Here is a 14,861-nt window from a genome sequence, read left to right as displayed (position 1 = left end):
AGACACCTTTCAACTCCCATACATGTATACAGGCAATCAAATGGTCAAGTGAGTATAAAAGTTACATTATAAGCGTTTTGTTGAGGCTACTAATCAAACGCTGTGTATTATAAGCATAATACGTTTATAAGCAAACTCATAAAACATGTATGAATGGAGGGAGTTGCCTAAGAAAGTCAATAAGGTTGTGGGAGGGTCTTTTTTAGATAAAACATATCATAGCTTTAAAAGCAACGTTTAAACGAAAATACGGAGTTATTGCAACAAGAACTGTAAATACATTATGATAGCGATAAACCACTTTGCTCAACTAGCTTATAATGTTAAGGGAACATTTAATGAGGGAATATGAAGACTGAGGGGAAAATAAACATAATTTATCAGTACCAGCATTTTAAATCTGTATTTAAAGCAACTGTATGCAATTGTATTTATTTTTACGCCATCTACAGTTAAGTTAGTGGAATTCACTTGTCATGATTAGGCTACAAGTTGATAGCCTAATGAAATCGCTTACTGAGTAGCCTACATTTGGTACTATATTTGAACATGAATTTACTATCTATCCACCTTATTTTTTTTAACGCTCAAGTAAGCGCTTTTTTTTTTGTCAATGTGCGAGACTTCCGGTTCACCCGCTGTAGGGAATCAAATGGGTTCAGTTAAATTTCAGTTAAAGCAACTGTATGTAATTTTATGTAATTTTTGTGCCACCTACAGTTAAGTGAGTGGAGTTTACTGTCATAATTACAAGTTGATAGATATTTGTAGCCTACGGTGCGTCCGAAATTGAGTACTGAATATGAATTTACTTCATGACCGTTAAAAATGATTTAACCACCTTATTTTTCAACGGGGAAGTAAGCCGTTTTCTGTGAATGTGCGAGACTTTCGGTTTACTAGCTGCTGTAATAACGAATAACAAAGTGGAGTAAACTGTAAAACTGTTTGTGCGACAAATGTGTTCATAATTAAGATAATAAATTAAAATAATATGGTAAGACACATCAGTTTTCATTATCAAGCAGCAAAACAAACTGTTTTGTACAGCTAAAAATAGCTGAAAGCAAATGACAGTGAAAGCCAGCCCCATTCAATTTACAAATGGTCGCGCACACTCTTACGGAAAAATATATAACTTATGGATATGGTAGCATGAATGAAACAGACGTACTCTTAAAAATAAAGCCTCAAAAATGGTGTTTTTGCAGTGATGCAATAGAAGAACGTTTCAATGAACAGTTCTTTAAAGAACCATTTTAAAGAACATTTTAAAAATCTAAAGAATCTAAAAATCTAAACCTTTTCTGCATTTGAAGCATGTTTAAGGTTCTTCATGGAACCACCAATGCCAATAAAGAATCTCTTATTTTTAAGAGTGTACTATGTTCACCAATGTCAGTTGTGTCGCTTCACTGCCATTCACAAATCCTCTCCCATGGCCTCATGGGATAATGTGTCCATCAAATGTGCACTTAAGAATGTCACCTGAAGTAGTAGGTCATCCAGGTACTTTTTGTCTCTTTTTACGAGAAGTATTCAATTTTGGATGCAGCTATGCCTTTGTTGCCAGGATTAGTGGAATGTCATACCTGCTCATCAAACATACATTTAGAACAGACGTTCAAAGTTCCTGTTTTTTTTCTCTCATACACTCTTAAAAAAGGTTCTTTATTGGCATTGATGGTTCGATGAAGGACCTTGAACATCTATGGAATCTTTCAAATGCAGAAAAGGTTCTTTATAGTCGCATAAGGTTCTTTGTATTTTACAAAATGTTCTTCAAAATGCTTCTTTTAAGAACTGTTTATTGAAGGGTCCTAAGGAGAACCAAAATTGGTTCTTCTATGGCATCACTGCAAAAACACCCCTTTGGAACCTTAAGATTGTTTCGTATTTTTTGCACCCATATGGCCTGCAGCTTCTTCAGAAGCACTGATATGTTGAGATTATACATGAGAAAACATTTCAAAAACTGAAATTGTTTTATCATATTATTACGGCTCTCCTATGGGTTATGCCCTTCATTTCAAGCTGTTTGGCATCTCATGGCCAATTACCGCACCACTATACAGCATTTATTATTTAAAAAACTTATTACGGATACAAATTGCCTCACCTCTCATACTGAATGGTTTCCTTTGACCTGTACTGCGTAACTACCCATATCTAAAGAGGAAATGCAACTGCGCTGTCCTCAGGGAACCAGAGATGGTTAGTCATGTAAGATCGTTGAAGAGATAACCACATCTCCAGCCTTCTCGTCGAGTACTGATGTGGACGAGGAAACTATGACAACTGAATTTATAATGAAATTATTTTAGAAAAAAACGTAACTTGAGAGCTTCAACGTATCGTCTTTTTAATGAAAAATCATTGTTATGATAGACAAGAATGGGAATGTGGCCCCACATGACCTGAAATAAAAGCATTCAGTGCATCAGCAGACAATGTGAGAACACCTCAACATATGAGGCAAATGGTTATGAGATAATACAACCAACACAAATCAATGCAAGGAAGCTCAACAGTGCAAAAACCTCCAGAGAAATTTAAAGTTTTTTCTTTTATGGATTTGAATGAGAAAACAAATCTGACATGCTGTGATTGTTTTTAGGTTTCTTCTCGGAAGGCCTGAACATCTCACAGATATGATAATGTTGGTGGTTTTGCATGAGAAAAACAAAACGAAAAAAAAAAAAAAACAACATTGATGTATCTTACTTCAGCCACTCATCAATTTTCCTATACACACCGAATGATTATTAGGCTGCTCTTTAACGGTTTAGATTGTTTTGGAGTCCTTCAGCCTTTTGTGTGCTGCCCCTGTGAGATCCTGAGCTACTGATGTTTCCATGGTGACCGGTTGCCTCTTCTCTAAGACCAAAACATTTTTTCTCTCACTGTGAGAGACCGTGCTGGAGCTGATCATGTTTTTCTGGGTCAGATGAATCAAACACAATGTGGTTAAGCTTCTCATAAAGATCATTACTCACCTAAGAATCCATTTTAAATATATGGTTATTAAAAGTGAGGAAAATTGTTACTTAGAAGGTGTCATCAGAGCTTTCAAAAGAGTAATGGTCAGCAAATGCGTATCATGCTTGTTTCAGCACCATGGACAGGGGCCACAAACTCACAGGCCTCAATGCGTCCATTTTCTCTCAAGATGCTTCTGATGGCTTTTAATTTAGAAACGACAATAATTAAAATCTTTTATTTTGACAAGTCTGGCGCGATGTGTCCTGAAGCATAAAGTTATTAGTCATTATCACTCCTTCGTTTCTGTAATAGCCAAATCTCCTCTTGATTATTGTAACAGATGGGTCCATAAAATGCATAATTTTGATAGACACTCATTCAGAGCACCTGATTATAATAATGATTTGCCTCGCCCCTGATAGTGAATGTGCAAACATCTGCTGCATGGAATTATTTATGAAAACTCATTCAAAACTCTCCTGGATATTTCATTGTGGAAAATACTCAACTGCAAAATGTTATTACTAATATTAGACAGAGTCTGCTTTTGAGTTTACTTATGCAAGCAAGGTTTCTCAGCCATCACAGAGGATGCGTTAAAATATACATAATGCCATGATAGCCAATTATAAGTATACTGGACCCTTATACTTGGCAATGTATTGTCCAATTAACCTATTTCAAGGCAATGTTTCTCGGGCCACCTCAGGATGCTTTAAAGTGGACATAAGGCTGTAATATTAGAGCAGGCATGGAAAACTTTGGTTTTGGAGGGTCGGTGTCCTGCAGAGTCTAGCTCCAACTGTAATTAAACACACCTGAACAAGCTAATCAGTGTCTTCCAGAACACTAGAAAGCTACAGACAGGTGTATTTAATTAGAGTTGGAGCTAAACTCTGCAGGACAGTGGCCCTCCAGGACTAAAGCTGTCCGTCCCTGAATTAGACATATCTACTGACCGAAAAGCCAAACTTTGAGAAAATAGGTCTTTATTAGTTCATGTGCATCCATACTCTTGTTTTCTTCACAGTAAATTTGCAGTGATGCACAAAGGAAATAAGTTATAGTTTACATATAGTTTCTTGTGTGTACACAAACAAAAGTTTTCTTGAGATCACGCAAAAGTTTCTTGTGCACACGCAAAAGTTTTCTTGTGAAAGTGCAATAGTTTGTGCACACACATAAGTTTTCTCATGAGAGTGCAATAGTTTCTCATGCACACATGAAAGATTTTTTTGTGAGTGCACAATAGTTTTATTTATTATTTTTGGGGCCGTGCAATAGTTTCTCATGAGCGCGCAATAGTTTCTTGTGCGCACACAAAAGTTTTCTTTTGAACGCGCAATAGTTTCTCGTGCACATGCAAAGGTTGTCTTGTGAAAGCGCAATAGTTTGTGCACATGCAAAAGTTTTCTTGTGAGAATGCAATAGTTTGTGCACATGCAAAAATTTTCTTGTGAGAGCGCAATAGTTTCTTGTGCAGACATGAAAGCTTTCTTGTGAGCGCGCAATAGTTTCTTGTGCACGCAAAAGTTTTTTTCATGAGCGCGCAATAGTTTCTTGTGCACGCAAAAGTTTTTGTCATGAGCGTGCAATAGTTTCTCGTGCACACATAAAAGATTTCTTGTTAGCATGCAATAGTTTCTCGTGCACATGCAAAAGTTTTCTTGTGAGCGTGCAATAGTTTCTTGTGCATGCAAGTTTTTCTTGTGAACGTGCAATAGTTTCTCGTGCACATGCAAAGGTTGTCTTGTGAAAGCGCAATAGTTTGTGCACATGCAAAAATTTTATTGTGAGCGCGCAATAGTTTCTTGTGCACGCAAAAGTTTTTTCATGAGCGTGCAATAGTTTCTCACGCACACATAAAAGTAAAAGTGCAATAGTTTGTGCACATGCAAAAGTTTTCTTGTAAGCGTGCAATAGTTTCTTGTGCACGCAAAAGTTTTCTCGTGAACGTGCAATAGTTTCTCGTGCACATGCAAAGGTTGTCTTGTGAAAGTGCAATAGTTTGTGCACATGCAAAAAATTTTTGTGAGAGCGCAATAGTTTCTTGTGCACACATAAAAGATTTCTTGTTAGCGTGCAGTAGTTTCTCGTGCACATGCAAAAGTTTTCTTGGGATCTCGCTTGAGAGACCGATCATCTCTGAGCCTTATTAAAAAGGCCAATTGAAAATTGGCGAGTGGACGTGCGCGCCGGCCACGCCCCCGTACATACGGGTATATAAGATGGTGGCGCGCATCACTCAGTCAGACTTTTGCTTTCAGAGCCGATGTGTCGAGCCTCTAAACAGCTGATAAGACTTCAAGAAGAGTTCTTCAGAGTTCATGCTCCCTCCTGCTGGTGCGCTGCCAAAACTAAAAGAGTGTTTCACAGAAAGAGCATTGTTTGGCAGCCGCCAGCGTGATCCTGCGGGCGGCCGTTTTCACGGCCATATAAAGCCTTTGCATTTCCAGCGAGCAGCCCCGGCGAGTGCACGGTTGCCCCGCGGCGCCTCCCTGGGCAACCAGGATCACAAAAGAGCAATTTCTAGCGGCTGTTTCAGACGTTCTTTTCAGAATGTCTTTTCGGCCGTGCGTTTCTGGGTGTGGTAGTTTCCTCTCCTCAGCAGACGGACATGAGCGCTGCCTCACGTGTTTAGGCTTTGAGCACGCTGGGGTGGCGCTCACGAATGGTTCATGCGGTGAAAGCATGACCATGGCCACGCTGAAGTCCTGCCGCTCGTTCGCGAGCTGGCTCCCCCCGCCTCCCTCCCGCGGTCAGCCGTTGAGCCGCCAATGCACTTCGGCCACCGCGGTGAGGCCCGGGGGGGGGACATTCAAATTATGGTAGAGAACGTTACGCCGGCTCAAAAAGCCCTGCGGACTTCTCTGTCTCAGCGTGGTCTCGTTGAGTTTCCGCAGCAGTACGCTTCCCCGCCTGGCGGGCCGAGCGTCTCCTTCGGTGCTCTTGCAGAGGATGAGATGTCTGTCACAGCATCAGAGGGAGAGTCAGACGGTGACACATCTCTTCCCGCGGCGCAGCGCCCACCCGCGGTCGCTGCCCCTCTGGAGGTTGATGTCGAACTGTCGGCTATGCTTCTCCGGGCAGCCAGGGGGGATCGGTTGGAGGTTCCCCAAGAGCCTCCGGCCGATCCTTCTAGGCTGGACGACTGGTTCCCGGTCCCGTTCTGACCGGACATGCATGAGGAGCTGACAAAATCGATGGCGCACTCCCTATTCATCTGAAGCGCATTCCAGCTCCTCTCCCCTCGCCACTCTCGATGGCGGGGCAGCCAAGGGGTACATGGCGGTCCCCCGGGTCGAGCACGCCGTCGCGGTACACCTTTTCCCGCGGGGCGCGGCCGCCTGGCGGGGCCCTCCGTGTCTCCCTTCCAGGGCGTGTGGATTTTCTTCCGCCCTCATCGGCTGGGCCTTCCGCGCCGCTGGACACGCTGCCACTGCCCTGCATGCCATGGCAACACTGCAAGTGTACCAAGCGCAGGCACTTAAAGGCCTACACGAGAGTGGTCCTGACCAGGGGGTATTTGAAGAACTCCGCGCCGCCACTGACTTCGCCCTTCGGGCCACTAAGTTCGCGGCGCGTTCCCTTGGTCAGGTGATGTCCACCTGCGTGGTCCAGGAACGCCACCTATGGCTGACTCTGGCCCAGATGGCAGAGGCCGACAAAGTTCGCTTTCTCGACTCTCCCATCTTCCAGAGCGGCCTATTCGGCGACACCGTGAAGGGTTTTGCTCAGCGGCGTCGAACGTACCGCCGGCCCCAAAAGCCTGCGATCTTCCGCCCATCAGCATACCCCCGTCGAGATGCCAGAGCAGTACGCCTCCCCGCCATTCGGGCTGGGCGTCTCCTTTGGTGCTCCACAGGAGGAAAATAGTTCTCCAACGGTTCAGAGGCAGACGGAGGCCATCCAACATATCCTGCCCCGCCGCGAAGTTACCATTCCGCCGCCTGGGCCCCCGCCTCCGCCTGGCCGTCGCCGAGGGCGTCCCCCCGCGGCTCCGAAACCAGCTCCGTCCCCTGCTGAGCCGCACAATCCAGGACTCGCAGCCTGACGTCGAGCTGCCCGTGGGAGAGGGACGCCGCTCGCCTCTCAGGGTCCTGCGAGGGAAGACTCTCGCAGGCGAGCTTCGAAGTGTCCCTGATGCGAGCACCCCGGAGGTGGAGAGAGCTGCTCTGTCGGCACTCCCGCTGGAAGTGGGAGTTAGCAGTTCATTTGAAATCACAGAAAGACCTGACTTTCTCACCTCTGGGGTCCCGGCCCCGAGTTTCCTTCCTGAGCAGCACTTCCACTCCTCGGAACCAGACTCGGGACCGGATGTCGCCAGCGCGGGAACCAGGGAAGAAGGTAAGCACTGCTTAGTGCAGTTAGACACTTCTCCAGGACGTTCATCCTTCTGGGTTTTGTCTCCTTCCCTGTCTTTCCCTAGGCTGCCCCACCACGGTCACGTCGGTCAACGTTCCCTTGATACCACTACGCTGGTTGATACGGACGGTACGGCCCGGCTCCAGGCGTCTTCCCAGACTCAGAGGTACCCCTTACATTCTTTATTCGGCAGGCGTGCCTCTGTTCTGCCTGCGGAGGTCACGTTCCTACTGGCGAAGGACGCGATCCAGCCTGTCCCTCCAGCCGGGACGAGGTCAGGATTTGACAAGAGTCCCGACTTCACGTGTCCAGTTAGAGTGGTGGGTTAACATCCGCCCTGGATGGAGCTCTGTTCCGATCCCTTCTTAGGCTGTCGGCACACATGCTCATGACGAAGCACATACAAGTATGTTTCCGTCTCCAGGGCTGGGTCGCAGCCATCTGCCTGAAGGGCACACGCTGCCGCGTCTCGATCTTTCCCCGGCGCACACCCCTTCTGCGGTCTGCCCCGGGGATCGAGCGCTTCAGCGCGAGGTGCTTCCATTTGGCTAGTCCCCCTCCTTCCTGCCTTCTTTAGGCCATGGGAGCTCCCCTGTCCCCTCTTCGGCAGACAGGAATTCGCGTCTTCAACCGTCTCTTCGACTGGTGCTTTACCAGCCCACTCGTGAGTTCCGTTGTGCGAATACAGGGACCTGGTGCTTCGGCACCCCCGCCATCTGGTCCTTCAGGCCAACCGAGGTAATCCTTTTCCTCGGTCGGGAGCCCGACTCGGTCCACAAGACGGCCCGCCTTGCTACCAAGAGTGCGCAGTCAGTGCTGTAGTCCCTGAGCTAATCAGGCACAATACAGCGGTCCTCTCAAAATCAGAGGCTCCTGGGCACATGACAGCTCTAGCCGCTTGCCGCTAAGCTTGTTTCATGTGAGATCGCTTCAGCACGATCGAGTCCCATGATGGGCATGGCATCTCGGCTCTCTCCGGACTGGCGTTTTCCCGCAGTATTGCCGACAAGTCAGCCCGTGGCTTACCACGGGTTGGGTTGCCATGTACGACAGAGGCTTACAGCTCCTCCCCATCTGCTCCCATGGAGTCCAACGTGGCAGATTTTGCTACTTGCCATTCACTTGAAGCAGGGAAACTCAACCGTGCAGCCGGTCGGTTCCCACGGCAGTCCACCCACCTGCAGAATGGCGACTCCACCCCGTTACGCAGCTAGTTGGAGTTATATCGGCAAGGCCCAGCCACATCCGCTCGCCCTTCCGATTCCTCCCATTGCCAGAGTAACACTGGCACACAGCTGACCTCCGGGGCCCAAGTACGCCCTTCCCCAGTGAGCCTCCTTGCGTAGACTCTGTGCGAGTCCAGGGAGGAAGAGGAGTAAGTTTGTATGTTGCGCTACAAGGATGGCCCACCCGGACTTAGGTCTTAGTAACCATCCCCTCGCGGCAGTCCCTCCCTGTAAGGGCACGGTTTGACACCGTAGACCTCTCGGCCTTTCACAGGCCGTGATACAAACTATCACTCAGTACTGAGCTCCCTTGACAAAGGCAGGCTTACGCACTGAGATGAGGTCTATTTGCTGGCATTCCTCTCGCTGAGAGGCACAGAGATACACGATTGCAGTAGTGCTTCCTTTCCTGCAGGAGAGTTGGAGCGCAGGCTGTCCCCTCGACTCTCGGAATATATGTCGCCGCTTAGCCGCATATCACATGCAGTAGATGGAGCAAAGTAGGTAAGCACCCACTGGTCGTGAGGTCCCTCAGAGGTGCCCAGACCGCACCTCATACCCTCTTGGGACCCCCCCGTCGCCCTTCAGGGCCGCGGGGCGCTCCATTTGAGCCACTGGTCTCAGTCGAGCTAGAATTCCTGTCATTAAGACAGCGCTCCTGACTGCCCTGGCTTCCATCAAGAGGATAGGAGACCTACAACCTTCCTCTGTCAGCGAAGCGTGTATAGAAATCGGGCCCGGCGACTCTCACGTTACTACCTGAGACCCCGGCCCGGTTATTGTGCCCTAGGTTCCCCACCACGCCTTTCCGCAATCAGGTGGTGAACCTGCAAGCTCTGCCCTGGAGGAGGCAGACCCAGCCTTGCGATGTTGTGTCTATAAATATGTGAAAATGAAATCACTCGGCACTTCAGGCGCACCTAGCAGCTTATCTGCTTCGGGGTTCAGCAGAAAGGGAATGCTGTCCCCAAACTGAGGTTGGCTCATTGGGTGGTAGATGCCATCTCCCTGTCTTATCTATATCAGGGAGAGCCAGGCCCCTTAGGTGTTCATGCCCACTCCACTAGGAGTGTTGCTTCATCCTATGCGTTGGCTCATGGCGCCTCACTAGCAGATATCGGTAGAGCTGCGGGCTGGGCGACACCTAATCCCTTCGCTAGGTTCTACAACCTCCGCGCAGAGGCCGTGTCCTCCCGTGTCTTAACATAAGACTTCAGGCGAGCGGGAGGACGGCTGGTGTCGGCTTGCTGCGCCATTCCCACGTGGATCCGTGCGCTATCTCCCAGAATGTTCCCTCCGGTGAACCCTGGGTCCTCCATGCCCCGCAGTCAGGGCTAGATGCGGAGTAGTCCTTGGCTGTGATCCTGCCTGGGTCTCCTTCGCCCCGCAGGTTGTGGCTATACTTTTCAATATTTTCCAGCGGAGGAGACCGCTGTTTCCCTCGTGTATCCCTAAGAAGCCTTATGGATATATTGAATTATTCTCATTTCCACATGTACAAATTCCATGTGCTCCGCCCCCCCAACCCATGCTTCAGTACAACTGGCATCCCTGTAGGCCCCCCTTATAAAAAGTGGCCTCAGGGCGTTGGGAAGGTTACGTTTCAATGACCGCCTGCGGACACGTCTGGGAGGACCTGCCGGCACGTGGCGTTGTGCGTAACGCGGCGTCAGGGTCGTGGCCTTTTCCATGGGTCTAAGTTCCCAATGTAACGTCGAAGTGATTCGACTGAAGGGGTAACGTCTAGGTTACGAAGGTAACCCTCGTTCCCCGAAGGAGGGAACGGAGACGTTACATTCCCCTGCCACGCCCCTGGCGTCGTGCTGACGCTGGGCTCTCCCGGCTCTTCAGCAAAAGCCTGACTGAGTGATGCGTGCCGCCATCTTATATACCCGTATGTACGGGGGCGTGGCCAGCGCGCACGTCCACTCGCCAATTTTCAATTGGCCTTTTTAATAAGGCTCAGAGATGATCGGTCTCTCAAGCGAGATCCCAATGTAACATCTCCGTTCCCTCCTTCGGGGAACGAGGGTTACCTTCGTAACCTAGACGTTTCTTGTGTACGCAAAAGTTTTCTTGTGAACGCGCAATAGTTTCTCGTGCACATGCAAAGGTTGTCTTGTGAAAGCGCAATAGTTTGTGCACATGCACAAATTTTCTTGTGAGCTTGCAATAGTTTCTCGTGCACATGCAAAAGTTTTCTTGTGAGCATGCAATATTTTCTTGTGCACACGAAAATTTTCTCATGAGCATGCAATAGTTTCTCGTGCACATATAAAAGATTTCTTGTTAGCGTCCAATAGTCGTCCAATATCTCATGCACATGCAAAAGTTTTCTTGTGAGCGTGCAATAGTTTCTTGTGCACGCAAAAGTTTTCTTGTGAATGCGCAATAGTTTCTCGTGCACATGCAAAGGTTGTCTTGTGAAAGCACAATAGTTTGTGCACATGCACAAATTTTCTTGTGAGCGCGCAATAGTTTCTTGTGCACGCAAAAGTTTTTTCATGAGCGTGCAATAGTTTCTCATGCACACAAAAGTAAAAGTGCAATAGTTTGTGCACATGCAAAAGTTTTCTTGTGAGACTGCAATAGTTTCTCGTGCACACGTGAACGTTTTCTTGTGAGAGTGCAATAGTTTCTCGTGCACACATTAAAGTTTTCTTGTGAGAGTGCAATAGTTTCTCGTGCACACATGAAAGTTTTCTTGTGAGCGCGCAATGGTTTCTTGTGCACGCAAAAGTTTTCTCATGAGCGTGCAATAGTTTCTTGTGCACACATAAAAGATTTCTTGTTAGCGTGCAATTGTTTCTCGTGCACATGCAAAAGTTTTCTTGTGAGCGTGCAATATTTTCTTGTGCACACAAAAATTTTCTCATGAGCATGCAATAGTTTCTCGTGCACATATAAAAGATTTCTTGTTAGCGTGCAATAGTTTCTCGTGCACATGCAAAAGTTTTCTTATGAGCGTGCAATAGTTTCTTGTGCACGCAAAAGTTTTCTTGTGAACACGCAATAGTTTCTCATGCACATGCAAAGGTTGTCTTGTGAAAGCGCAATAGTTTGTGCACATGCAAAAGTTTTCTTGTGAGAATGCAATAGTTTGTGCACATGCAAAAATTTTCTTGTGAGAGCACAATAGTTTCTTGTGCACACATGAAAGCTTTCTTGTGAGCGCGCAATAGTTTCTTGTGCACGCAAAAGTTTTTTCATGAGCGTGCAATAGTTTCTCATGCACTCATAAACGATTTCTTGTTAGCGTGCAATAGTTTCTTGTGCACATGCAATAGTTTCTTGTGAGCGTGTTTTTTTTCAATAGTTTTTTGTGTGCATGCAGAAGTTTTCTTGTGAGTGCACAATAGTTTCTCATGCATACGCAAATGTTTTCTTGTGAGCAAGCGATAGTTTCTTGTGTGCACACAAAAGTTTCCTCTTGAATGCATATTAATTTATCACGAACATGCAAAAGGTTTCTCATGAGCATGCAATAGTTTCTTGTTCTCATTAGGGGTTCTGTACTACGTTGAAAATATTGAACAGCAAAATTTTACTTATGATTTGCATTGTCCCTGAGAATGTGCATATGTGAATATGCTATGCCTTTCATAGTTTGACATTGTTTGTTAACAGAAATGCTCCAAAAAAAGTCTGCTGCATAAACATATTTTAATATCTCGTTGAAAATACTGAACTGCAATTTTTTTTTTTAATTTTTTATTCATCTTTTATATGCATGCCATGCCTTGTTTTTAGCAGAAATACTCAAATGAGTACTTAAATGAGATCAGAGTCTGCTGCATATAATTATTTATAAAAAATAATAATTTAAACCTCACCTGAATATTTCATTGTTGAAAATACTGAATTGCAAATAATAACCATTTCTGTTTTATATGCTATGCCCTGTTTGACTGTTTGTTACCAGAAACGCTCTAAAAACCAGTGTGCTGCATAAGATTATTCATGAAAATTTTGAAAAACATGAATATCTCACTGTTGAAAATACTCAACTGCAAAATTGTAATTATTTATATTTTATATGCTATGCCTTTTATTTGCCACTGTTTGTTTAGTAGAATAATACTAAACTAGACATAAGTCTACTGCAAAATATTAATTATTTACGAAAAACTCATTTAAACTTCACCTGAATATTTTATTGTTTATTACTGACTAGCAAATACTGTTTATTTCTGTTTTATTTGCTATGTCATTTATTATTTGTCACTGGTTTTTAGTAGAAATACTCCTAAGCAGACACAAGTCTGCTGAATAAAATTATTTATTAAAAACCTAAATATTTAACTGTTGAAAATACTAAATTGCAAGTAATACTTATTTCTTTATGTTTTGTGCCTTTAATTATTTTTCAATACTTTAGCAGAAATACATTTATAAACCAGACATAAATCTGCTGAATAAAATTATTTATGAAAAACACATTCTTGTATATTTCATTGTTGAAAATACTGAAATGCAAATAATATTTATTTCTTTTTCACATACTATGCCTTTCACTCTTTGGCACTTTTTTATAGAAGAAATACTCCTAAATGAGACATACAAAACTGCAGCATAAAATAATTTTAAAATCTTATTTGTTTTATAAGCTATGGATTTTATTGTTTGGTACAGTTTTTTTCCTCTCTTACACCAATTTAAATAGTGATCAAATGTGTTCTTCAAAAAAAAAAAGAAAAATGTAATATATAAGTTGCTGGCACACAAAATGAAACGCAACATTCCAGACAACTTATTTCCCTTCACTGAGTGATGCTGTTAATTCACCACCATCCTTATGCTTCCTCCCAACCCAAAGCAATATTCTCAGAAATGAAATCGTGAATAGATCTGAAATGGGAGGTTAGCGTCTGTCTCAAAAGTCTTTCCAATGTTACTGCCCTCTCATGTGTCCTCTGAGTGAGGTAAGTACTCTGACATAGCCTCTTTTGTGAAGAATGCTATATGACCTGTTGAAGGTTTTACACAGGAGAGGACAGACATCGGCTCAGGAAACGGAGGCATGAGTGATTGTGGTGCTTCATTTGAACTGTGGAGGGGGTAAGAGAGCATCATTATTCTCTCAAGACTCCATTCAAGAAGAGTAGAAGCTCTCGTTCTGGTCAACACCTACCCTAAAGAGGGAGGCAGAAATAAAGGGAAACTAGAAAAAGATGTCTATTGTGAATCTGTCAGCTCTCTTTAGAAATTTAATTTTTATTTATGCTCAAGTACTTAACACTTCAGAAATAATGAGTGCTTGCACATTTCTTAATTGGTTAAATTCTGCTGTTGAATTCAGAGTTGGCTTGTTTGATTAGGTCTTAATGGACAGCAGCGATGCAATGGATGACTCAACCTAACATGCATTATTGTGTGAGCCTGAAGAGACCTTTGCACCCTAAAAATAGTAACTGTTCATGTGGAAAACAAACGCTTTGTGTGTACACAGCTCTGGCTGCCTCACTACAGCTGATGAATTTCAATTGAAGTTCCTGCTCACTGTCTTTAAAGCAGAGATACAATCAATGGGATGTTTTTTTTTAATCAAGCACAATTTCTAAAATATTTTGAAATGGCTGCCTGATGCACAAAAAGTATAAAATTGATTTAAAATGGTGGATTCTGGTTATTAAATTGAATCACATTGTATGTATTTGCCTAGTTATTCAAAATCAAAACACAAATGTGATTGTACCGTTTGCTCGTACCTGATTATAATAAAATATGCTCTCTTTACACAATTGTGTTGTTCATACTGCTAGTGATTAGAATGTTGGCTCAATTTACTGACTTTGATTTTCAAATCTCATTCAGCAAAGGAAACTCAATTTGTATTTAAAGGGACAGTTTGCCCCAAAATAAAAATTCTATCCTCGTTTACGTACTCATTCCAAATCTTTCTTCTATGAATTTCTCTCTCTCACTATATATATAGACAACAATTCTCTCTCATGTAACTATTCTCCTGGCATTGCTCCAGAAGTCTTGCATGGGCACAGCTGGATGCTTGTTTAATCTTATTCTGCATCTTATTCAGTCAGAAAATTTCTGTTAAGTATGAAAAGCTTTTCTGATGCTTACTTAATCCATTTTATGTTAAATATGAAAGACTATTAGTAGTCTAATGGAAATTTCTTTAATGCGCATCAGTATAACTCTGCATATTGTATACAGACATATAGGACATTGATGCAGACTTGCATTTAACAAAGGTAGTTCATGGTCAGAAAAGACACTAATGAAGATGACAAATCCAGTTAATCTGAATAAAATATTTTTTTCCTCTAT

This window comes from Garra rufa, chromosome 17, assembly GCF_049309525.1.
Source record: "Garra rufa chromosome 17, GarRuf1.0, whole genome shotgun sequence".
Classification (NCBI taxonomy): Eukaryota; Metazoa; Chordata; class Actinopteri; order Cypriniformes; family Cyprinidae; genus Garra; species Garra rufa.
This window is presented reverse-complemented; position numbering follows the sequence as displayed.